Raw genomic sequence first — 25,913 nt, forward strand, 5'->3', positions numbered from 1 at the left:
ATGGGAGGTTATATGGAAGAAGCCCGGCTAGCTCAGTTCGGTAGAGCATGAGACTCTTAATCTCAGGGTTGTGGGTTCGAGCCTCACGTTGGGCTATTGAGCTTTCAAGAATAGGAATTGAGCACCCGCATGCTGGTCAAAGTCTTAGTTCTACTAAAGTTTAAATTGTTTCTTATTAAAGGAAACATCAGAACATTTATATAACGTAGGTTTCAAACATACCAATCAAACATCTACAGCTGATGAGAAAATTATGTTTTGGATTGAATCCATCAATTTGTCTAGATTATATCCTAAACTAGAATTGAAAACTGTAAGAGACTCGATCCCTAACCAATGAATAGCATGAGTGTGCTTGATCTTCTGGCGGAAGAGTTAGGCAGCCTGGTTCAGGCTGGTTTTGTTCAAGGAACTTGTGGTCAAAAACGTTAAGGGTAAAATTTACTCTGTAATCTGATAATTTTCTGGGACCTAGGTTGTTTTCATAGTAGAGGGTTTTACTTCTCATTAAACATATTCTTGCATTTTGATGTTTCTATAGTGATGGGAGGTTATATGTAAGAAGCCCGGCTAGCTCAGTTCGGTAGAGCATGAGACTCTTAATCTCAGGGTCGTGGGTTCGAGCCCCACGTTGGGCTATTGAGCTTTCAAGAATAGGAATTGAGCACCCGCATGTTGATCAAAGTCTTAGTTCTACTAAAGCTTAAATTGTTATTTATTAAAGGAAACATCAGAACATTTATATAACGTAGGTTTCAAACACACCAATCAAACATCTACAGCTGATGAGAAAATTATGTTTTGTATTGAATCCATCAATTTGTCTAGATTATATCCTAAACTAGAATTGAAAACTGCAAGAGACTCGATCCCTAACCAATGAATAGCATGAGTGTGCTTGATCTTCTGGCGAAAGAGTTAGGCAGCCTGGTTCAGGCTGGTTTTGTTCAAGGAACTTGTGGTCAAAAACGTTAAGGGTAAAACTTACTCTGTAAATTGATCATTTTCTCAGACCTAGGTTGTTTTCATACTAGAGGGCTTTATTTCTCATGAAACATATTCTTGCATTCTAACATCTCCATCGTGATGTGAAGTTTCAAGGTAGAAGCCTGGCTAGCTAAGCTCGGTAGAGCATGAGACTCTTAATCTCAGGGTGGTGGGTTCGAGCCCCACGTTGGGCTATGGAGTTTTTAAGATTAGGAATTGAGCACCAGCATGCTGATCAAATTCTTAGCTTAAAAGACTCTTTATTAAAGGAAACATCAGAGCATATACATTCCATAGGTATCACACACACCAATCAAACATCAACGGCTGATCAGAAAATTATGTATATATTGAATCCATCAATTTGTCTAGTTTATATAGCTTAACTATAATGGAAAACTGCAACAGATTGAATCCATAACAATTAACAAGCATGCATGTGTTTTATCTTCTGGCGAAAGTGTTAGGCTGCCTGGTTCAGGCTGGTTTTGTTGAAGGATCTTGTGGTCAAAAACGTTAAGGGTAAAACTTACTCTGTAAACTGATCATTTTCTCAGACCTAGGTTGTTTTCATACTAGAGGGTTTTACTTCTCATTAAACATGTTCTTGCATTTTGATGTTTCTATTGTGATGGGAGGTTATATGGAAGAAGCCCGGCTAGCTCAGTTCGGTAGAGCATGAGACTCTTAATCTCAGGGTTGTGGGTTCGAGCCTCACGTTGGGCTATTGAGCTTTCAAGAATAGGAATTGAGCACCCGCATGCTGATCAAAGTCTTAGTTCTACTAAAGCTTAAATTGTTCCTTATTAAAGGAAACATCAGAACATTTATATAACGTAGGTTTCAAACATACCAATCAAACATCTACAGCTGATGAGAAAATTATGTTTTGGATTGAATCCATCAATTTGTCTAGATTATATCCTAAACTAGAATTGAAAACTGTAAGAGACTTGATCCCTAACCAATGAATAGCATGAGTGTGCTTGATCTTCTGGCGGAAGAGTTAGGCAGCCTGGTTCAGGCTGGTTTTGTTCAAGGAACTTGTGGTCAAAAACGTTAAGGGTAAAATTTACTCTGTAATCTGATAATTTTCTGGGACCTAGGTTGTTTTCATAGTAGAGGGTTTTACTTCTCATTAAACATATTCTTGCATTTTGATGTTTCTATAGTGATGGGAGGTTATATGTAAGAAGCCCGGCTAGCTCAGTTCGGTAGAGCATGAGACTCTTAATCTCAGGGTCGTGGGTTCGAGCCCCATGTTGGGCTATTGAGCTTTCAAGAATAGGAATTGAGCACCCGCATGTTGATCAAAGTCTTAGTTCTACTAAAGCTTAAATTGTTATTTATTAAAGGAAACATCAGAACATTTATATAACGTAGGTTTCAAACACACCAATCAAACATCTACAGCTGATGAGAAAATTATGTTTTGTATTGAATCCATCAATTTGTCTAGATTATATCCTAAACTAGAATTGAAAACTGCAAGAGACTCGATCCCTAACCAATGAATAGCATGAGTGTGCTTGATCTTCTGGCGAAAGAGTTAGGCAGCCTGGTTCAGGCTGGTTTTGTTCAAGGAACTTGTGGTCAAAAACGTTAAGGGTAAAACTTACTCTGTAAATTGATCATTTTCTCAGACCTAGGTTGTTTTCATACTAGAGGGCTTTATTTCTCATGAAACATATTCTTGCATTCTAACATCTCCATCGTGATGTGAAGTTTCAAGGTAGAAGCCTGGCTAGCTAAGCTCGGTAGAGCATGAGACTCTTAATCTCAGGGTGGTGGGTTCGAGCCCCACGTTGGGCTATGGAGTTTTTAAGATTAGGAATTGAGCACCAGCATGCTGATCAAATTCTTAGCTTAAAAGACTCTTTATTAAAGGAAACATCAGAGCATATACATTCCATAGGTATCACACACACCAATCAAACATCAACGGCTGATCAGAAAATTATGTATATATTGAATCCATCAATTTGTCTAGTTTATATAGCTTAACTATAATGGAAAACTGCAACATATTGAATCCATAACAATTAACAAGCATGCATGTGTTTAATCTTCTGGCGAAAGAGTTAGGCAAGATGGTTCAGGCTGGTTTTGTTCACGGAACTTGTGGTCAAAAACGATAAGGGTAAAACTTACTCTGTAATCTGATAATTTTCTCAGACCTAGGTTGTTTTCATAGTAGAGGGTTTTACTTCGCATTAAACATATTCTTGCATTTTGATGTTTCTATTGTGATGGGAGGTTATAAGGAAGAAGCCCGGCTAGCTCAGTTGGGTAGAGCATGAGACTCTTAATCTCAGGGTTGTGGGTTCGAGCCTCACGTTGGGCTATTGAGCTTTCAAGAATAGGAATTGAGCACCCGCATGCTGATCAAAGTCTTAGTTCTACTAAAGTTTAAATTGTTTCTTATTAAAGGAAACATCAGAACATTTATATAACGTAGGTTTCAAACATACCAATCAAACATCTACAGCTGATGAGAAAATTATGTTTTGGATTGAATCCATCAATTTGTTTAGATTATATCCTAAACTAGAATTGAAAACTGCAAGAGACTCGATCCCTAACCAATGAATAGCATGAGTGTGCTTGATCTTTTGGCGAAAGAGTTAGGCAACCTGGTTCAGGCTGGTTTTGTTCACGAAACTTTTGGTCAAAAACGTGAAGGGTAAAACTTACTCTGTAATCTGATAATTTTCTCAGACCTAGGTTGTTTTCATAGTAGAGGGTTTTACTTCTCATTAAACATATTCTTGCATTTTGATGTTTGTATTGTGATGGGAGGTTATATGGAAGAAGCCCGGCTAGCTCAGTTCGGTAGAGCATGAGACTCTTAATCTCAGGGTCGTGGGTTGGAGCCCTACGTTGGGCTATGAAGCTTTTAAGATTAGGAATTGAGCACCAGCATGCTGATCAAAGTCTTAGCTTAAAAGACTCTTTATAAAAGGAAACATCAGAGCATATACATTCCATATGTATCACACACACCAATCAAACATCAACGGCTGATCAGAAAATTATGTATATATTGAATCCATCAATTTGTCTAGTTTATATAGCTTAACTATAATGGAAAACTGCAACAGATTGAATCCATAACAATTAACAAGCATGCATGTGTTTAATCTTCTGGCGAAAGAGTTAGGCAAGATGGTTCAGGCTGGTTTTGTTCACGGAACTTGTGGTCAAAAACGATAAGGGTAAAACTTACTCTGTAATCTGATAATTTTCTCAGACCTAGGTTGTTTTCATAGTAGAGGGTTTTACTTCTCATTAAACATATTCTTGCATTTTGATGTTTGTATTGTGATGGGAGGTTATATGGAAGAAGCCCGGCTAGCTCAGTTCGGTAGAGCATGAGACTCTTAATCTCAGGGTCGTGGGTTCGAGCCCCACGTTGGGCTATGGAGCACCAGCATGCTGATCAAAGTCTTAGTTCTACTAAAGCTTAAATTGTTCCTTATTAAAGGAAACATCAGAACATTTATATAACATAGGTTTCAGACACACCAATCAAACATCTACAGCTGATGAGAAAATTATGTTTTGGATTGAATCCATCAATTTGTCTAGATTATATCCTAAACTAGAATTGAAAACTGTAAGAGACTTGATCCCTAACCAATGAATAGCATCAGTGTGCTTGATCTTCTGGCGGAAGAGTTAGGCAGCCTGGTTCAGGCTGGTTTTGTTCAAGGAACTTGTGGTCAAAAACGTTAAGGGTAAAATTTACTCTGTAATCTGATAATTTTCTGGGACCTAGGTTGTTTTCATAGTAGAGGGTTTTACTTCTCATTAAACATATTCTTGCATTTTGATGTTTCTATTGTGATGGGAGGTTATATGGAAGAAGCCCGGCTAGCTCAGTTCGGTAGAGCATGAGACTCTTAATCTCAGGGTTGTGGGTTCGAGCCTCACGTTGGGCTATTGAGCTTTCAAGAATAGGAATTGAGCACCCGCATGCTGGTCAAAGTCTTAGTTCTACTAAAGTTTAAATTGTTTCTTATTAAAGGAAACATCAGAACATTTATATAACGTAGGTTTCAAACATACCAATCAAACATCTACAGCTGATGAGAAAATTATGTTTTGGATTGAATCCATCAATTTGTCTAGATTATATCCTAAACTAGAATTGAAAACTGTAAGAGACTTGATCCCTAACCAATGAATAGCATGAGTGTGCTTGATCTTCTGGCGGAAGAGTTAGGCAGCCTGGTTCAGGCTGGTTTTGTTCAAGGAACTTGTGGTCAAAAACGTTAAGGGTAAAATTTACTCTGTAATCTGATAATTTTCTGGGACCTAGGTTGTTTTCATAGTAGAGGGTTTTACTTCTCATTAAACATATTCTTGCATTTTGATGTTTCTATAGTGATGGGAGGTTATATGTAAGAAGCCCGGCTAGCTCAGTTCGGTAGAGCATGAGACTCTTAATCTCAGGGTCGTGGGTTCGAGCCCCACGTTGGGCTATTGAGCTTTCAAGAATAGGAATTGAGCACCCGCATGTTGATCAAAGTCTTAGTTCTACTAAAGCTTAAATTGTTATTTATTAAAGGAAACATCAGAACATTTATATAACGTAGGTTTCAAACACACCAATCAAACATCTACAGCTGATGAGAAAATTATGTTTTGTATTGAATCCATCAATTTGTCTAGATTATATCCTAAACTAGAATTGAAAACTGCAAGAGACTCGATCCCTAACCAATGAATAGCATGAGTGTGCTTGATCTTCTGGCGAAAGAGTTAGGCAGCCTGGTTCAGGCTGGTTTTGTTCAAGGAACTTGTGGTCAAAAACGTTAAGGGTAAAACTTACTCTGTAAATTGATCATTTTCTCAGACCTAGGTTGTTTTCATACTAGAGGGCTTTATTTCTCATGAAACATATTCTTGCATTCTAACATCTCCATCGTGATGTGAAGTTTCAAGGTAGAAGCCTGGCTAGCTAAGCTCGGTAGAGCATGAGACTCTTAATCTCAGGGTGGTGGGTTCGAGCCCCACGTTGGGCTATGGAGTTTTTAAGATTAGGAATTGAGCACCAGCATGCTGATCAAATTCTTAGCTTAAAAGACTCTTTATTAAAGGAAACATCAGAGCATATACATTCCATAGGTATCACACACACCAATCAAACATCAACGGCTGATCAGAAAATTATGTATATATTGAATCCATCAATTTGTCTAGTTTATATAGCTTAACTATAATGGAAAACTGCAACAGATTGAATCCATAACAATTAACAAGCATGCATGTGTTTTATCTTCTGGCGAAAGTGTTAGGCTGCCTGGTTCAGGCTGGTTTTGTTGAAGGATCTTGTGGTCAAAAACGTTAAGGGTAAAACTTACTCTGTAAACTGATCATTTTCTCAGACCTAGGTTGTTTTCATACTAGAGGGTTTTACTTCTCATTAAACATGTTCTTGCATTTTGATGTTTCTATAGTGATGGGAGGTTATATGGAAGAAGCCCGGCTAGCTCAGTTCGGTAGAGCATGAGACTCTTAATCTCAGGGTTGTGGGTTCGAGCCTCACGTTGGGCTATTGAGCTTTCAAGAATAGGAATTGAGCACCCGCATGCTGATCAAAGTCTTAGTTCTACTAAAGCTTAAATTGTTCCTTATTAAAGGAAACATCAGAACATTTATATAACGTAGGTTTCAAACATACCAATCAAACATCTACAGCTGATGAGAAAATTATGTTTTGGATTGAATCCATCAATTTGTCTAGATTATATCCTAAACTAGAATTGAAAACTGTAAGAGACTTGATCCCTAACCAATGAATAGCATGAGTGTGCTTGATCTTCTGGCGGAAGAGTTAGGCAGCCTGGTTCAGGCTGGTTTTGTTCAAGGAACTTGTGGTCAAAAACGTTAAGGGTAAAATTTACTCTGTAATCTGATAATTTTCTGGGACCTAGGTTGTTTTCATAGTAGAGGGTTTTACTTCTCATTAAACATATTCTTGCATTTTGATGTTTCTATAGTGATGGGAGGTTATATGTAAGAAGCCCGGCTAGCTCAGTTCGGTAGAGCATGAGACTCTTAATCTCAGGGTCGTGGGTTCGAGCCCCATGTTGGGCTATTGAGCTTTCAAGAATAGGAATTGAGCACCCGCATGTTGATCAAAGTCTTAGTTCTACTAAAGCTTAAATTGTTATTTATTAAAGGAAACATCAGAACATTTATATAACGTAGGTTTCAAACACACCAATCAAACATCTACAGCTGATGAGAAAATTATGTTTTGTATTGAATCCATCAATTTGTCTAGATTATATCCTAAACTAGAATTGAAAACTGCAAGAGACTCGATCCCTAACCAATGAATAGCATGAGTGTGCTTGATCTTCTGGCGAAAGAGTTAGGCAGCCTGGTTCAGGCTGGTTTTGTTCAAGGAACTTGTGGTCAAAAACGTTAAGGGTAAAACTTACTCTGTAAATTGATCATTTTCTCAGACCTAGGTTGTTTTCATACTAGAGGGCTTTATTTCTCATGAAACATATTCTTGCATTCTAACATCTCCATCGTGATGTGAAGTTTCAAGGTAGAAGCCTGGCTAGCTAAGCTCGGTAGAGCATGAGACTCTTAATCTCAGGGTGGTGGGTTCGAGCCCCACGTTGGGCTATGGAGTTTTTAAGATTAGGAATTGAGCACCAGCATGCTGATCAAATTCTTAGCTTAAAAGACTCTTTATTAAAGGAAACATCAGAGCATATACATTCCATAGGTATCACACACACCAATCAAACATCAACGGCTGATCAGAAAATTATGTATATATTGAATCCATCAATTTGTCTAGTTTATATAGCTTAACTATAATGGAAAACTGCAACAGATTGAATCCATAACAATTAACAAGCATGCATGTGTTTAATCTTCTGGCGAAAGAGTTAGGCAAGATGGTTCAGGCTGGTTTTGTTCACGGAACTTGTGGTCAAAAACGATAAGGGTAAAACTTACTCTGTAATCTGATAATTTTCTCAGACCTAGGTTGTTTTCATAGTAGAGGGTTTTACTTCGCATTAAACATATTCTTGCATTTTGATGTTTCTATTGTGATGGGAGGTTATAAGGAAGAAGCCCGGCTAGCTCAGTTGGGTAGAGCATGAGACTCTTAATCTCAGGGTTGTGGGTTCGAGCCTCACGTTGGGCTATTGAGCTTTCAAGAATAGGAATTGAGCACCCGCATGCTGATCAAAGTCTTAGTTCTACTAAAGTTTAAATTGTTTCTTATTAAAGGAAACATCAGAACATTTATATAACGTAGGTTTCAAACATACCAATCAAACATCTACAGCTGATGAGAAAATTATGTTTTGGATTGAATCCATCAATTTGTTTAGATTATATCCTAAACTAGAATTGAAAACTGCAAGAGACTCGATCCCTAACCAATGAATAGCATGAGTGTGCTTGATCTTTTGGCGAAAGAGTTAGGCAACCTGGTTCAGGCTGGTTTTGTTCACGAAACTTTTGGTCAAAAACGTGAAGGGTAAAACTTACTCTGTAATCTGATAATTTTCTCAGACCTAGGTTGTTTTCATAGTAGAGGGTTTTACTTCTCATTAAACATATTCTTGCATTTTGATGTTTGTATTGTGATGGGAGGTTATATGGAAGAAGCCCGGCTAGCTCAGTTCGGTAGAGCATGAGACTCTTAATCTCAGGGTCGTGGGTTGGAGCCCTACGTTGGGCTATGAAGCTTTTAAGATTAGGAATTGAGCACCAGCATGCTGATCAAAGTCTTAGCTTAAAAGACTCTTTATAAAAGGAAACATCAGAGCATATACATTCCATATGTATCACACACACCAATCAAACATCAACGGCTGATCAGAAAATTATGTATATATTGAATCCATCAATTTGTCTAGTTTATATAGCTTAACTATAATGGAAAACTGCAACAGATTGAATCCATAACAATTAACAAGCATGCATGTGTTTAATCTTCTGGCGAAAGAGTTAGGCAAGATGGTTCAGGCTGGTTTTGTTCACGGAACTTGTGGTCAAAAACGATAAGGGTAAAACTTACTCTGTAATCTGATAATTTTCTCAGACCTAGGTTGTTTTCATAGTAGAGGGTTTTACTTCTCATTAAACATATTCTTGCATTTTGATGTTTGTATTGTGATGGGAGGTTATATGGAAGAAGCCCGGCTAGCTCAGTTCGGTAGAGCATGAGACTCTTAATCTCAGGGTCGTGGGTTCGAGCCCCACGTTGGGCTATGGAGCACCAGCATGCTGATCAAAGTCTTAGTTCTACTAAAGCTTAAATTGTTCCTTATTAAAGGAAACATCAGAACATTTATATAACATAGGTTTCAGACACACCAATCAAACATCTACAGCTGATGAGAAAATTATGTTTTGGATTGAATCCATCAATTTGTCTAGATTATATCCTAAACTAGAATTGAAAACTGTAAGAGACTTGATCCCTAACCAATGAATAGCATCAGTGTGCTTGATCTTCTGGCGGAAGAGTTAGGCAGCCTGGTTCAGGCTGGTTTTGTTCAAGGAACTTGTGGTCAAAAACGTTAAGGGTAAAATTTACTCTGTAATCTGATAATTTTCTGGGACCTAGGTTGTTTTCATAGTAGAGGGTTTTACTTCTCATTAAACATATTCTTGCATTTTGATGTTTATATTGTGATGGGAGGTTATATGTAAGAAGCCCGGCTAGCTCAGTTCGGTAGAGCATGAGACTCTTAATCTCAGGGTCGTGGGTTCGAGCCCCACGTTGGGCTATTGAGCTTTCAAGAATAGGAATTGAGCACCCGCATGTTGATCAAAGTCTTAGTTCTACTAAAGCTTAAATTGATATTTATTAAAGGAAACATCAGAACATTTATATAACGTAGGTTTCAAACACACCAATCAAACATCTACAGCTGATGAGAAAATTATGTTTTGGATTGAATCCATCAATTTGTCTAGATTATATCCTAAACTAGAATTGAAAACTGCAAGAGACTCGATCCCTAACCAATGAATGGCATGAGTGTGCTTGATCTTCTGGCGAAAGAGTTAGGCAGCCTGGTTCAGGCTGGTTTTGTTCAAGGAACTTGTGGTCAAAAACGTTAAGGGTAAAACTTACTCTGTAATCTGATAATTTTCTCAGACCTAGGTTGTTTTCATACTAGAGGGTTTTACTTCTCATTAAACATATTCTTGCATTCTAACATCTCCATCGTGATGTGAAGTTTTAAGGAAGAAGCATGGCTAGCTCAGTTCGGCAGAACATGAGACTCTTAATCTCAGGGTCGTGGTTTTGGAGCCCTACGTTGGGCTATGGAGCTTTTAAGATTAGGAATTGAGCACCAGCATGCTGATCAAATTCTTAGCTTAAAAGACTCTTTATTAAAGGAAACATCAGAGCATATACATTCCATATGTATCACACACACCAATCAAACATCAACGGCTGATCAGAAAATTATGTATATATTGAATCCATCAATTTGTCTAGTTTATATAGCTTAACTATAATGGAAAACTGCAACAGATTGAATCCATAACAATTAACAAGCATGCATGTGTTTTATCTTCTGGCGAAAGAGTTAGGCAGCCTGGTTCAGGCTGGTTTTGTTGAAGGAACTTGTGGTCAAAAACGTTAAGGGTAAAACTTACTCTGTAAACTGATCATTTTCTCAGACCTAGGTTGTTTTCATACTAGAGGGTTTTACTTCTCATTAAACATGTTCTTGCATTTTGATGTTTCTATTGTGATGGGAGGTTATATGGAAGAAGCCCGGCTAGCTCAGTTCGGTAGAGCATGAGACTCTTAATCTCAGGATCATGGGTTCAAGCCCCACGTTGGGCTATTGAGCTTTCAAGAATAGGAATTGAGCACCCCCATGTTGATCAAAGTCTTTGTTCTACTAAAGCTTAAATTGTTCCTTATTAAAGGAAACACCAGAACATTTATATAACGTAGGTTTCAGATACACCAATCAAACATCTACAGCTGATAAGAAAATTATGTTTTGGATTGAATCCATCAATTTGTCTAGATTATATCCTAAACTAGGATTGAAAACTGCAAGAGACTCGATCCCTAACCAATGAATAGCATGAGTGTGCTTGATCTTCTGGCGAAAGAGTTAGGCAGCCTGGTTCAGGCTGGTTTTGTTCAAGGAACTTGTGGTCAAAAACGTTAAGGGTAAAACTTACTCTGTAATCTGATAATTTTCTCAGACCTAGGTTGTTTTCATACTAGAGGGTTTTACTTCTCATTAAACATATTCTTGCATTCTAACATCTCCATCGTGATGTGAAGTTTTAAGGAAGAAGCATGGCTAGCTCAGTTCGGCAGAACATGAGACTCTTAATCTCAGGGTCGTGGTTTTGGAGCCCTACGTTGGGCTATGGAGCTTTTAAGATTAGGAATTGAGCACCAGCATGCTGATCAAATTCTTAGCTTAAAAGACTCTTTATTAAAGGAAACATCAGAGCATATACATTCCATAGGTATCACACACACCAATCAAACATCAATGGCTGATCAGAAAATTATGTATATATTGAATCCATCAATTTGTATAGTTTATATAGCTTAACTATAATGGAAAACTGCAAAAGATTGAATCCGTAACAATTAACAAGCATGCATGTGTTTAATCTTCTGGCGAAAGAGTTAGGCAAGATGGTTCAGGCTGGTTTTGTTCACGGAACTTGTGGTCAAAAACGATAATGGTAAAACTTACTCTGTAATCTGATAATTTTCTCAGACCTAGGTTGTTTTCATAGTAGAGGGTTTTACTTCTCATTAAACATGTTTTTGCATTTTGATGTTTCTATTGTGATGGGAGGTTATATGGAAGAAGGCCGGCTAGCTCAGTTCGGTAGAGCATGAGTCTTAATCTCAGGGTCGTGGGTTCAAGCCTCACGTTGGGCTATTGAGCTTTCAAGAATAGGAATTGAGCACCCGCATGTTGATCAAAGTCTTAGTTCTACTAAAGCTTAAATTGTTCTTTATTAAAAGAAACATCAGAACATTTATATAACGTAGTTTTCAAACACACCAATCAAACATTCGAGGGTTCGAGCCTCACGTTGGGCTATTGAGCTTTCAAGAATAGGAATTGAGCACCCGCATGTTGATCAAAGTCTTAGTTCTACTAAAGCTTAAATTGTTCCTTATTAAAGGAAACATCAGAACATTTATATAACGTAGGTTTCAGACACACCAATCAAACATCTACAGCTGATGAGAAAATTATGTTTTGGATTGAATCCATCAATTTGTCTAGATTATATCCTAAACTAGAATTGAAAACTGTAAGAGACTTGATCCCTAACCAATGAATAGCATGAGTGTGCTTGATCTTCTGGCGGAAGAGTTAGGCAGCCTGGTTCAGGCTGGTTTTGTTCAAGGAACTTGTGGTCAAAAACGTTAAGGGTAAAATTTACTCTGTAATCTGATAATTTTCTGGGACCTAGGTTGTTTTCATAGTAGAGGGTTTTACTTCTCATTAAACATATTCTTGCATTTTGATGTTTCTATTGTGATGGGAGGTTATATGTAAGAAGCCCGGCTAGCTCAGTTCGGTAGAGCATGAGACTCTTAATCTCAGGGTTGTGGGTTCGAGCCTCACGTTGGGCTATTGAGCTTTCAAGAATAGGAATTGAGCACCCGCATGCTGGTCAAAGTCTTAGTTCTACTAAAGTTTAAATTGTTTCTTATTAAAGGAAACATCAGAACATTTATATAACGTAGGTTTCAAACATACCAATCAAACATCTACAGCTGATGAGAAAATTATGTTTTGGATTGAATCCATCAATTTGTCTAGATTATATCCTAAACTAGAATTGAAAACTGTAAGAGACTCGATCCCTAACCAATGAATAGCATGAGTGTGCTTGATCTTCTGGCGGAAGAGTTAGGCAGCCTGGTTCAGGCTGGTTTTGTTCAAGGAACTTGTGGTCAAAAACGTTAAGGGTAAAATTTACTCTGTAATCTGATAATTTTCTGGGACCTAGGTTGTTTTCATAGTAGAGGGTTTTACTTCTCATTAAACATATTCTTGCATTTTGATGTTTCTATAGTGATGGGAGGTTATATGTAAGAAGCCCGGCTAGCTCAGTTCGGTAGAGCATGAGACTCTTAATCTCAGGGTCGTGGGTTCGAGCCCCACGTTGGGCTATTGAGCTTTCAAGAATAGGAATTGAGCACCCGCATGTTGATCAAAGTCTTAGTTCTACTAAAGCTTAAATTGTTATTTATTAAAGGAAACATCAGAACATTTATATAACGTAGGTTTCAAACACACCAATCAAACATCTACAGCTGATGAGAAAATTATGTTTTGTATTGAATCCATCAATTTGTCTAGATTATATCCTAAACTAGAATTGAAAACTGCAAGAGACTCGATCCCTAACCAATGAATAGCATGAGTGTGCTTGATCTTCTGGCGAAAGAGTTAGGCAGCCTGGTTCAGGCTGGTTTTGTTCAAGGAACTTGTGGTCAAAAACGTTAAGGGTAAAACTTACTCTGTAAATTGATCATTTTCTCAGACCTAGGTTGTTTTCATACTAGAGGGCTTTATTTCTCATGAAACATATTCTTGCATTCTAACATCTCCATCGTGATGTGAAGTTTCAAGGTAGAAGCCTGGCTAGCTAAGCTCGGTAGAGCATGAGACTCTTAATCTCAGGGTGGTGGGTTCGAGCCCCACGTTGGGCTATGGAGTTTTTAAGATTAGGAATTGAGCACCAGCATGCTGATCAAATTCTTAGCTTAAAAGACTCTTTATTAAAGGAAACATCAGAGCATATACATTCCATAGGTATCACACACACCAATCAAACATCAACGGCTGATCAGAAAATTATGTATATATTGAATCCATCAATTTGTCTAGTTTATATAGCTTAACTATAATGGAAAACTGCAACAGATTGAATCCATAACAATTAACAAGCATGCATGTGTTTTATCTTCTGGCGAAAGTGTTAGGCTGCCTGGTTCAGGCTGGTTTTGTTGAAGGATCTTGTGGTCAAAAACGTTAAGGGTAAAACTTACTCTGTAAACTGATCATTTTCTCAGACCTAGGTTGTTTTCATACTAGAGGGTTTTACTTCTCATTAAACATGTTCTTGCATTTTGATGTTTCTATTGTGATGGGAGGTTATATGGAAGAAGCCCGGCTAGCTCAGTTCGGTAGAGCATGAGACTCTTAATCTCAGGGTTGTGGGTTCGAGCCTCACGTTGGGCTATTGAGCTTTCAAGAATAGGAATTGAGCACCCGCATGCTGATCAAAGTCTTAGTTCTACTAAAGCTTAAATTGTTCCTTATTAAAGGAAACATCAGAACATTTATATAACGTAGGTTTCAAACATACCAATCAAACATCTACAGCTGATGAGAAAATTATGTTTTGGATTGAATCCATCAATTTGTCTAGATTATATCCTAAACTAGAATTGAAAACTGTAAGAGACTTGATCCCTAACCAATGAATAGCATGAGTGTGCTTGATCTTCTGGCGGAAGAGTTAGGCAGCCTGGTTCAGGCTGGTTTTGTTCAAGGAACTTGTGGTCAAAAACGTTAAGGGTAAAATTTACTCTGTAATCTGATAATTTTCTGGGACCTAGGTTGTTTTCATAGTAGAGGGTTTTACTTCTCATTAAACATATTCTTGCATTTTGATGTTTCTATAGTGATGGGAGGTTATATGTAAGAAGCCCGGCTAGCTCAGTTCGGTAGAGCATGAGACTCTTAATCTCAGGGTCGTGGGTTCGAGCCCCATGTTGGGCTATTGAGCTTTCAAGAATAGGAATTGAGCACCCGCATGTTGATCAAAGTCTTAGTTCTACTAAAGCTTAAATTGTTATTTATTAAAGGAAACATCAGAACATTTATATAACGTAGGTTTCAAACACACCAATCAAACATCTACAGCTGATGAGAAAATTATGTTTTGTATTGAATCCATCAATTTGTCTAGATTATATCCTAAACTAGAATTGAAAACTGCAAGAGACTCGATCCCTAACCAATGAATAGCATGAGTGTGCTTGATCTTCTGGCGAAAGAGTTAGGCAGCCTGGTTCAGGCTGGTTTTGTTCAAGGAACTTGTGGTCAAAAACGTTAAGGGTAAAACTTACTCTGTAAATTGATCATTTTCTCAGACCTAGGTTGTTTTCATACTAGAGGGCTTTATTTCTCATGAAACATATTCTTGCATTCTAACATCTCCATCGTGATGTGAAGTTTCAAGGTAGAAGCCTGGCTAGCTAAGCTCGGTAGAGCATGAGACTCTTAATCTCAGGGTGGTGGGTTCGAGCCCCACGTTGGGCTATGGAGTTTTTAAGATTAGGAATTGAGCACCAGCATGCTGATCAAATTCTTAGCTTAAAAGACTCTTTATTAAAGGAAACATCAGAGCATATACATTCCATAGGTATCACACACACCAATCAAACATCAACGGCTGATCAGAAAATTATGTATATATTGAATCCATCAATTTGTCTAGTTTATATAGCTTAACTATAATGGAAAACTGCAACATATTGAATCCATAACAATTAACAAGCATGCATGTGTTTAATCTTCTGGCGAAAGAGTTAGGCAAGATGGTTCAGGCTGGTTTTGTTCACGGAACTTGTGGTCAAAAACGATAAGGGTAAAACTTACTCTGTAATCTGATAATTTTCTCAGACCTAGGTTGTTTTCATAGTAGAGGGTTTTACTTCGCATTAAACATATTCTTGCATTTTGATGTTTCTATTGTGATGGGAGGTTATAAGGAAGAAGCCCGGCTAGCTCAGTTGGGTAGAGCATGAGACTCTTAATCTCAGGGTTGTGGGTTCGAGCCTCACGTTGGGCTATTGAGCTTTCAAGAATAGGAATTGAGCACCCGCATGCTGATCAAAGTCTTAGTTCTACTAAAGTTTAAATTGTTTCTTATTAAAGGAAACATCAGAACATTTATATAACGTAGGTTTCAAACATACCAATCAAACATCTACAGCTGATGAGAAAATTATGTTTTGGATTGAATCCATCAATTTGTTTAGATTATATCCTAAACTAGAATTGAAAACTGCAAGAGACTCGATCCCTAACCAATGAATAGCATGAGTGTGCTTGATCTTTTGGCGAAAGAGTTAGGCAACCTGGTTCAGGCTGGTTTTGTTCACGAAACTTTTGGTCAAAAACGTGAAGGGTAAAACTTACTCTGTAATCTGATAATTTTCTCAGACCTAGGTTGTTTTCATAGTAGAGGGTTTTACTTCTCATTAAACATATTCTTGCATTTTGATGTTTGTATTGTGATGGGAGGTTATATGGAAGAAGCCCGGCTAGCTCAGTTCGGTAGAGCATGAGACTCTTAATCTCAGGGTCGTGGGTTGGAGCCCTACGTTGGGCTATGAAGCTTTTAAGATTAGGAATTGAGCACCAGCATGCTGATCAAAGTCTTAGTTCTACTAAAGCTTAAATTGTTCCTTATTAAAGGAAACACCAGAACATTTATATAACGTAGGTTTCAGATACACCAATCAAACATCTACAGCTCATAAGAAAATTATGTTTTCGATTGAATCCATCAATTTGTCTAGATTTAATCCTAAACTAGGATTGAAAACTGCAAGAGACTCGATCCCTAACCAATGAATAGCATGAGTGTGCTTGATCTTCTGGCGAAAGAGTTAGGCAGCCTGGTTCAGGCTGGTTTTGTTCAAGGAACTTGTGGTCAAAAACGTTAAGGGTAAAACTTACTCTGTAATCTGATAATTTTCTCAGACCTAGGTTGTTTTCATAGTAGAGGGTTTTACTTCTCATTAAACATATTCTTGCATTTTGATGTTTCTATTGTGATGGGAGGTTATATGTAAGAAGCCCGGCTAGCTCAGTTCGGTAGAGCATGAGACTCTTAATCTCAGGGTCGTGGGTTGGAGCCCTACGTTGGGCTATGGAGCTTTTAAGATTAGGAATTGAGCACCAGCATGCTGATCAAATTCTTAGCTTAAAAGACTCTTTATTAAAGGAAACATCAGAGCATATACATTCCATAGGTATCACACACACCAATCAAACATCAATGGCTGATCAGAAAATTATGTATATATTGAATCCATCAATTTGTATAGTTTATATAGCTTAACTATAATGGAAAACTGCAAAAGATTGAATCCGTAACAATTAACAAGCATGCATGTGTTTAATCTTCTGGCGAAAGAGTTAGGCAAGATGGTTCAGGCTGGTTTTGTTCACGGAACTTGTGGTCAAAAACGATAATGGTAAAACTTACTCTGTAATCTGATAATTTTCTCAGACCTAGGTTGTTTTCATAGTAGAGGGTTTTACTTCTCATTAAACATGTTTTTGCATTTTGATGTTTCTATTGTGATGGGAGGTTATATGGAAGAAGGCCGGCTAGCTCAGTTCGGTAGAGCATGAGTCTTAATCTCAGGGTCGTGGGTTCAAGCCTCACGTTGGGCTATTGAGCTTTCAAGAATAGGAATTGAGCACCCGCATGTTGATCAAAGTCTTAGTTCTACTAAAGCTTAAATTGTTCTTTATTAAAAGAAACATCAGAACATTTATATAACGTAGTTTTCAAACACACCAATCAAACATTCGAGGGTTCGAGCCTCACGTTGGGCTATTGAGCTTTCAAGAATAGGAATTGAGCACCCGCATGTTGATCAAAGTCTTAGTTCTACTAAAGCTTAAATTGTTCCTTATTAAAGGAAACATCAGAACATTTATATAACGTAGGTTTCAGACACACCAATCAAACATCTACAGCTGATGAGAAAATTATGTTTTGGATTGAATCCATCAATTTGTCTAGATTATATCCTAAACTAGAATTGAAAACTGTAAGAGACTTGATCCCTAACCAATGAATAGCATGAGTGTGCTTGATCTTCTGGCGGAAGAGTTAGGCAGCCTGGTTCAGGCTGGTTTTGTTCAAGGAACTTGTGGTCAAAAACGTTAAGGGTAAAATTTACTCTGTAATCTGATAATTTTCTGGGACCTAGGTTGTTTTCATAGTAGAGGGTTTTACTTCTCATTAAACATATTCTTGCATTTTGATGTTTCTATTGTGATGGGAGGTTATATGTAAGAAGCCCGGCTAGCTCAGTTCGGTAGAGCATGAGACTCTTAATCTCAGGGTTGTGGGTTCGAGCCTCACGTTGGGCTATTGAGCTTTCAAGAATAGGAATTGAGCACCCGCATGCTGGTCAAAGTCTTAGTTCTACTAAAGTTTAAATTGTTTCTTATTAAAGGAAACATCAGAACATTTATATAACGTAGGTTTCAAACATACCAATCAAACATCTACAGCTGATGAGAAAATTATGTTTTGGATTGAATCCATCAATTTGTCTAGATTATATCCTAAACTAGAATTGAAAACTGTAAGAGACTCGATCCCTAACCAATGAATAGCATGAGTGTGCTTGATCTTCTGGCGGAAGAGTTAGGCAGCCTGGTTCAGGCTGGTTTTGTTCAAGGAACTTGTGGTCAAAAACGTTAAGGGTAAAATTTACTCTGTAATCTGATAATTTTCTGGGACCTAGGTTGTTTTCATAGTAGAGGGTTTTACTTCTCATTAAACATATTCTTGCATTTTGATGTTTCTATAGTGATGGGAGGTTATATGTAAGAAGCCCGGCTAGCTCAGTTCGGTAGAGCATGAGACTCTTAATCTCAGGGTCGTGGGTTCGAGCCCCACGTTGGGCTATTGAGCTTTCAAGAATAGGAATTGAGCACCCGCATGTTGATCAAAGTCTTAGTTCTACTAAAGCTTAAATTGTTATTTATTAAAGGAAACATCAGAACATTTATATAACGTAGGTTTCAAACACACCAATCAAACATCTACAGCTGATGAGAAAATTATGTTTTGTATTGAATCCATCAATTTGTCTAGATTATATCCTAAACTAGAATTGAAAACTGCAAGAGACTCGATCCCTAACCAATGAATAGCATGAGTGTGCTTGATCTTCTGGCGAAAGAGTTAGGCAGCCTGGTTCAGGCTGGTTTTGTTCAAGGAACTTGTGGTCAAAAACGTTAAGGGTAAAACTTACTCTGTAAATTGATCATTTTCTCAGACCTAGGTTGTTTTCATACTAGAGGGCTTTATTTCTCATGAAACATATTCTTGCATTCTAACATCTCCATCGTGATGTGAAGTTTCAAGGTAGAAGCCTGGCTAGCTAAGCTCGGTAGAGCATGAGACTCTTAATCTCAGGGTGGTGGGTTCGAGCCCCACGTTGGGCTATGGAGTTTTTAAGATTAGGAATTGAGCACCAGCATGCTGATCAAATTCTTAGCTTAAAAGACTCTTTATTAAAGGAAACATCAGAGCATATACATTCCATAGGTATCACACACACCAATCAAACATCAACGGCTGATCAGAAAATTATGTATATATTGAATCCATCAATTTGTCTAGTTTATATAGCTTAACTATAATGGAAAACTGCAACAGATTGAATCCATAACAATTAACAAGCATGCATGTGTTTTATCTTCTGGCGAAAGTGTTAGGCTGCCTGGTTCAGGCTGGTTTTGTTGAAGGATCTTGTGGTCAAAAACGTTAAGGGTAAAACTTACTCTGTAAACTGATCATTTTCTCAGACCTAGGTTGTTTTCATACTAGAGGGTTTTACTTCTCATTAAACATGTTCTTGCATTTTGATGTTTCTATTGTGATGGGAGGTTATATGGAAGAAGCCCGGCTAGCTCAGTTCGGTAGAGCATGAGACTCTTAATCTCAGGGTTGTGGGTTCGAGCCTCACGTTGGGCTATTGAGCTTTCAAGAATAGGAATTGAGCACCCGCATGCTGATCAAAGTCTTAGTTCTACTAAAGCTTAAATTGTTCCTTATTAAAGGAAACATCAGAACATTTATATAACGTAGGTTTCAAACATACCAATCAAACATCTACAGCTGATGAGAAAATTATGTTTTGGATTGAATCCATCAATTTGTCTAGATTATATCCTAAACTAGAATTGAAAACTGTAAGAGACTTGATCCCTAACCAATGAATAGCATGAGTGTGCTTGATCTTCTGGCGGAAGAGTTAGGCAGCCTGGTTCAGGCTGGTTTTGTTCAAGGAACTTGTGGTCAAAAACGTTAAGGGTAAAATTTACTCTGTAATCTGATAATTTTCTGGGACCTAGGTTGTTTTCATAGTAGAGGGTTTTACTTCTCATTAAACATATTCTTGCATTTTGATGTTTCTATAGTGATGGGAGGTTATATGTAAGAAGCCCGGCTAGCTCAGTTCGGTAGAGCATGAGACTCTTAATCTCAGGGTCGTGGGTTCGAGCCCCATGTTGGGCTATTGAGCTTTCAAGAATAGGAATTGAGCACCCGCATGTTGATCAAAGTCTTAGTTCTACTAAAGCTTAAATTGTTATTTATTAAAGGAAACATCAGAACATTTATATAACGTAGGTTTCAAACACACCAATCAAACATCTACAGCTGATGAGAAAATTATGTTTTGTATTGAATCCATCAATTTGTCTAGATTATATCCTAAACTAGAATTGAAAACTGCAAGAGACTCGATCCCTAACCAATGAATAGCATGAGTGTGCTTGATCTTCTGGCGAAAGAGTTAGGCAGCCTGGTTCAGGCTGGTTTTGTTCAAGGAACTTGTGGTCAAAAACGTTAAGGGTAAAACTTACTCTGTAAATTGATCATTTTCTCAGACCTAGGTTGTTTTCATACTAGAGGGCTTTATTTCTCATGAAACATATTCTTGCATTCTAACATCTCCATCGTGATGTGAAGTTTCAAGGTAGAAGCCTGGCTAGCTAAGCTCGGTAGAGCATGAGACTCTTAATCTCAGGGTGGTGGGTTCGAGCCCCACGTTGGGCTATGGAGTTTTTAAGATTAGGAATTGAGCACCAGCATGCTGATCAAATTCTTAGCTTAAAAGACTCTTTATTAAAGGAAACATCAGAGCATATACATTCCATAGGTATCACACACACCAATCAAACATCAACGGCTGATCAGAAAATTATGTATATATTGAATCCATCAATTTGTCTAGTTTATATAGCTTAACTATAATGGAAAACTGCAACATATTGAATCCATAACAATTAACAAGCATGCATGTGTTTAATCTTCTGGCGAAAGAGTTAGGCAAGATGGTTCAGGCTGGTTTTGTTCACGGAACTTGTGGTCAAAAACGATAAGGGTAAAACTTACTCTGTAATCTGATAATTTTCTCAGACCTAGGTTGTTTTCATAGTAGAGGGTTTTACTTCGCATTAAACATATTCTTGCATTTTGATGTTTCTATTGTGATGGGAGGTTATAAGGAAGAAGCCCGGCTAGCTCAGTTGGGTAGAGCATGAGACTCTTAATCTCAGGGTTGTGGGTTCGAGCCTCACGTTGGGCTATTGAGCTTTCAAGAATAGGAATTGAGCACCCGCATGCTGATCAAAGTCTTAGTTCTACTAAAGTTTAAATTGTTTCTTATTAAAGGAAACATCAGAACATTTATATAACGTAGGTTTCAAACATACCAATCAAACATCTACAGCTGATGAGAAAATTATGTTTTGGATTGAATCCATCAATTTGTTTAGATTATATCCTAAACTAGAATTGAAAACTGCAAGAGACTCGATCCCTAACCAATGAATAGCATGAGTGTGCTTGATCTTTTGGCGAAAGAGTTAGGCAACCTGGTTCAGGCTGGTTTTGTTCACGAAACTTTTGGTCAAAAACGTGAAGGGTAAAACTTACTCTGTAATCTGATAATTTTCTCAGACCTAGGTTGTTTTCATAGTAGAGGGTTTTACTTCTCATTAAACATATTCTTGCATTTTGATGTTTGTATTGTGATGGGAGGTTATATGGAAGAAGCCCGGCTAGCTCAGTTCGGTAGAGCATGAGACTCTTAATCTCAGGGTCGTGGGTTGGAGCCCTACGTTGGGCTATGAAGCTTTTAAGATTAGGAATTGAGCACCAGCATGCTGATCAAAGTCTTAGTTCTACTAAAGCTTAAATTGTTCCTTATTAAAGGAAACACCAGAACATTTATATAACGTAGGTTTCAGATACACCAATCAAACATCTACAGCTCATAAGAAAATTATGTTTTCGATTGAATCCATCAATTTGTCTAGATTATATCCTAAACTAGGATTGAAAACTGCAAGAGACTCGATCCCTAACCAATGAATAGCATGAGTGTGCTTGATCTTCTGGCGAAAGAGTTAGGCAGCCTGGTTCAGGCTGGTTTTGTTCAAGGAACTTGTGGTCAAAAACGTTAAGGGTAAAACTTACTCTGTAATCTGATAATTTTCTCAGACCTAGGTTGTTTTCATAGTAGAGGGTTTTACTTCTCATTAAACATATTCTTGCATTTTGATGTTTCTATTGTGATGGGAGGTTATATGTAAGAAGCCCGGCTAGCTCAGTTCGGTAGAGCATGAGACTCTTAATCTCAGGGTCGTGGGTTGGAGCCCTACGTTGGGCTATGGAGTTTTTAAGATTAGGAATTGAGCACCAGCATGCTGATCAAATTCTTAGCTTAAAAGACTCTTTATTAAAGGAAACATCAGAGCATATACATTCCATAGGTATCACACACACCAATCAAACATCAACGGCTGATCAGAAAATTATGTATATTGAATCCATCAATTTGTCTAGTTTATATAGCTTAACTATAATGGAAAACTGCAACAGATTGAATCCATAACAATTAACAAGCATGCATGTGTTTAATCTTCTGGCGAAAGAGTTAGGCAAGATGGTTCAGGCTGGTTTTGTTCACGGAACTTGTGGTCAAAAACGATAAGGGTAAAACTTACTCTGTAATCTGATAATTTTCTCAGACCTAGGTTGTTTTCATAGTAGAGGGTTTTACTTCTCATTAAACATATTCTTGCATTTTGATGTTTCTATTGTGATGGGAGGTTATATGTAAGAAGCCCGGCTAGCTCAGTTCGGTAGAGCATGAGACTCTTAATCTCAGGGTCGTGGGTTGGAGCCCTACGTTGGGCTATGGAGTTTTTAAGATTAGGAATTGAGCACCAGCATGCTGATCAAATTCTTAGCTTAAAAGACTCTTTATTAAAGGAAACATCAGAGCATATACATTCCATAGGTATCACACACACCAATCAAACATCAACGGCTGATCAGAAAATTATGTATATTGAATCCATCAATTTGTCTAGTTTATATAGCTTAACTATAATGGAAAACTGCAACAGATTGAATCCATAACAATTAACAAGCATGCATGTGTTTAATCTTCTGGCGAAAGAGTTAGGCAAGATGGTTCAGGCTGGTTTTGTTCACGGAACTTGTGGTCAAAAACGATAAGGGTAAAACTTACTCTGTAATCTGATAATTTTCTCAGACCTAGGTTGTTTTCATAGTAGAGGGTTTTACTTCGCATTAAACATATTCTTGCATTTTGATGTTTCTATTGTGATGGGAGGTTATAAGGAAGAAGCCCGGCTAGCTCAGTTGGGTAGAGCATGAGACTCTTAATCTCAGGGTTGTGGGTTCGAGCCTCACGTTGGGCTATTGAGCTTTCAAGAATAGGAATTGAGCACCCGCATGCTGGTCAAAGTCTTAGTTCTACTAAAGTTTAAATTGTTTCTTATTAAAGGAAACATCAGAACATTTATATAACGTAGGTTTCAAACATACCAATCAAACATCTACAGCTGATGAGAAAATTATGTTTTGGATTGAATCCATCAATTTGTCTAGATTATATCCTAAACTAGAATTGAAAACTGTAAGAGACTTGATCCCTAACCAATGAATAGCATGAGTGTGCTTGATCTTCTGGCGGAAGAGTTAGGCAGCCTGGTTCAGGCTGGTTTTGTTCAAGGAACTTGTGGTCAAAAACGTTAAGTGTAAAATTTACTCTGTAATCTGATAATTTTCTGGGACCTAGGTTGTTTTCATAGTAGAGGGTTTTACTTCTCATTAAACATATTCTTGCATTTTGATGTTTCTATTGTGATGGGAGGTTATATGGAAGAAGCCCGGCTAGCTCAGTTCGGTAGAGCATGAGACTCTTAATCTCAGGGTTGTGGGTTCGAGCCTCACGTTGGGCTATTGAGCTTTCAAGAATAGGAATTGAGCACCCGCATGCTGGTCAAAGTCTTAGTTCTACTAAAGTTTAAATTGTTTCTTATTAAAGGAAACATCAGAACATTTATATAACGTAGGTTTCAAACATACCAATCAAACATCTACAGCTGATGAGAAAATTATGTTTTGGATTGAATCCATCAATTTGTCTAGATTATATCCTAAACTAGAATTGAAAACTGTAAGAGACTCGATCCCTAACCAATGAATAGCATGAGTGTGCTTGATCTTCTGGCGGAAGAGTTAGGCAGCCTGGTTCAGGCTGGTTTTGTTCAAGGAACTTGTGGTCAAAAACGTTAAGGGTAAAATTTACTCTGTAATCTGATAATTTTCTGGGACCTAGGTTGTTTTCATAGTAGAGGGTTTTACTTCTCATTAAACATATTCTTGCATTTTGATGTTTCTATAGTGATGGGAGGTTATATGTAAGAAGCCCGGCTAGCTCAGTTCGGTAGAGCATGAGACTCTTAATCTCAGGGTCGTGGGTTCGAGCCCCACGTTGGGCTATTGAGCTTTCAAGAATAGGAATTGAGCACCCGCATGTTGATCAAAGTCTTAGTTCTACTAAAGCTTAAATTGTTATTTATTAAAGGAAACATCAGAACATTTATATAACGTAGGTTTCAAACACACCAATCAAACATCTACAGCTGATGAGAAAATTATGTTTTGTATTGAATCCATCAATTTGTCTAGATTATATCCTAAACTAGAATTGAAAACTGCAAGAGACTCGATCCCTAACCAATGAATAGCATGAGTGTGCTTGATCTTCTGGCGAAAGAGTTAGGCAGCCTGGTTCAGGCTGGTTTTGTTCAAGGAACTTGTGGTCAAAAACGTTAAGGGTAAAACTTACTCTGTAAATTGATCATTTTCTCAGACCTAGGTTGTTTTCATACTAGAGGGCTTTATTTCTCATGAAACATATTCTTGCATTCTAACATCTCCATCGTGATGTGAAGTTTCAAGGTAGAAGCCTGGCTAGCTAAGCTCGGTAGAGCATGAGACTCTTAATCTCAGGGTGGTGGGTTCGAGCCCCACGTTGGGCTATGGAGTTTTTAAGATTAGGAATTGAGCACCAGCATGCTGATCAAATTCTTAGCTTAAAAGACTCTTTATTAAAGGAAACATCAGAGCATATACATTCCATAGGTATCACACACACCAATCAAACATCAACGGCTGATCAGAAAATTATGTATATATTGAATCCATCAATTTGTCTAGTTTATATAGCTTAACTATAATGGAAAACTGCAACAGATTGAATCCATAACAATTAACAAGCATGCATGTGTTTTATCTTCTGGCGAAAGTGTTAGGCTGCCTGGTTCAGGCTGGTTTTGTTGAAGGATCTTGTGGTCAAAAACGTTAAGGGTAAAACTTACTCTGTAAACTGATCATTTTCTCAGACCTAGGTTGTTTTCATACTAGAGGGTTTTACTTCTCATTAAACATGTTCTTGCATTTTGATGTTTCTATTGTGATGGGAGGTTATATGGAAGAAGCCCGGCTAGCTCAGTTCGGTAGAGCATGAGACTCTTAATCTCAGGGTTGTGGGTTCGAGCCTCACGTTGGGCTATTGAGCTTTCAAGAATAGGAATTGAGCACCCGCATGCTGATCAAAGTCTTAGTTCTACTAAAGCTTAAATTGTTCCTTATTAAAGGAAACATCAGAACATTTATATAACGTAGGTTTCAAACATACCAATCAAACATCTACAGCTGATGAGAAAATTATGTTTTGGATTGAATCCATCAATTTGTCTAGA

At 37.8% G+C, this 25,913-nt stretch overlaps 12 non-coding genes across 12 annotated transcripts; all 12 read left to right on the forward strand.

Moving 5' to 3' along the window:
- The first annotated feature begins 564 nt into the window (after positions 1-564).
- On the forward strand, positions 565-638 carry trnak-cuu (transfer RNA lysine (anticodon CUU)). Its single transcript has one exon. It is a non-coding gene; the product is annotated as a tRNA-Lys (tRNA).
- Positions 639-2,182: 1,544 nt separating this feature from the next.
- On the forward strand, positions 2,183-2,256 carry trnak-cuu (transfer RNA lysine (anticodon CUU)). The gene has a single exon. It is a non-coding gene; the product is annotated as a tRNA-Lys (tRNA).
- A 2,076-nt stretch (positions 2,257-4,332) lies between these two features.
- On the forward strand, positions 4,333-4,406 carry trnak-cuu (transfer RNA lysine (anticodon CUU)). The gene has a single exon. It is a non-coding gene; the product is annotated as a tRNA-Lys (tRNA).
- Positions 4,407-5,397: 991 nt separating this feature from the next.
- On the forward strand, positions 5,398-5,471 carry trnak-cuu (transfer RNA lysine (anticodon CUU)). Its single transcript has one exon. It is a non-coding gene; the product is annotated as a tRNA-Lys (tRNA).
- A 1,544-nt stretch (positions 5,472-7,015) lies between these two features.
- On the forward strand, positions 7,016-7,089 carry trnak-cuu (transfer RNA lysine (anticodon CUU)). The gene has a single exon. It is a non-coding gene; the product is annotated as a tRNA-Lys (tRNA).
- A 2,076-nt stretch (positions 7,090-9,165) lies between these two features.
- On the forward strand, positions 9,166-9,239 carry trnak-cuu (transfer RNA lysine (anticodon CUU)). Its single transcript has one exon. It is a non-coding gene; the product is annotated as a tRNA-Lys (tRNA).
- A 448-nt stretch (positions 9,240-9,687) lies between these two features.
- trnak-cuu (transfer RNA lysine (anticodon CUU)) lies at positions 9,688-9,761 on the forward strand. The gene has a single exon. It is a non-coding gene; the product is annotated as a tRNA-Lys (tRNA).
- A 3,327-nt stretch (positions 9,762-13,088) lies between these two features.
- Positions 13,089-13,162, forward strand: trnak-cuu (transfer RNA lysine (anticodon CUU)). Its single transcript has one exon. It is a non-coding gene; the product is annotated as a tRNA-Lys (tRNA).
- Positions 13,163-14,706: 1,544 nt separating this feature from the next.
- On the forward strand, positions 14,707-14,780 carry trnak-cuu (transfer RNA lysine (anticodon CUU)). The gene has a single exon. It is a non-coding gene; the product is annotated as a tRNA-Lys (tRNA).
- A 3,868-nt stretch (positions 14,781-18,648) lies between these two features.
- Positions 18,649-18,722, forward strand: trnak-cuu (transfer RNA lysine (anticodon CUU)). Its single transcript has one exon. It is a non-coding gene; the product is annotated as a tRNA-Lys (tRNA).
- Positions 18,723-20,266: 1,544 nt separating this feature from the next.
- Positions 20,267-20,340, forward strand: trnak-cuu (transfer RNA lysine (anticodon CUU)). Its single transcript has one exon. It is a non-coding gene; the product is annotated as a tRNA-Lys (tRNA).
- Positions 20,341-24,573: 4,233 nt separating this feature from the next.
- trnak-cuu (transfer RNA lysine (anticodon CUU)) lies at positions 24,574-24,647 on the forward strand. Its single transcript has one exon. It is a non-coding gene; the product is annotated as a tRNA-Lys (tRNA).
- Positions 24,648-25,913: the final 1,266 nt, after the last annotated feature.

This window comes from Pleuronectes platessa, chromosome 21 (assembly GCF_947347685.1).
Source record: "Pleuronectes platessa chromosome 21, fPlePla1.1, whole genome shotgun sequence".
Lineage (NCBI taxonomy): Eukaryota > Metazoa > Chordata > Actinopteri > Pleuronectiformes > Pleuronectidae > Pleuronectes > Pleuronectes platessa.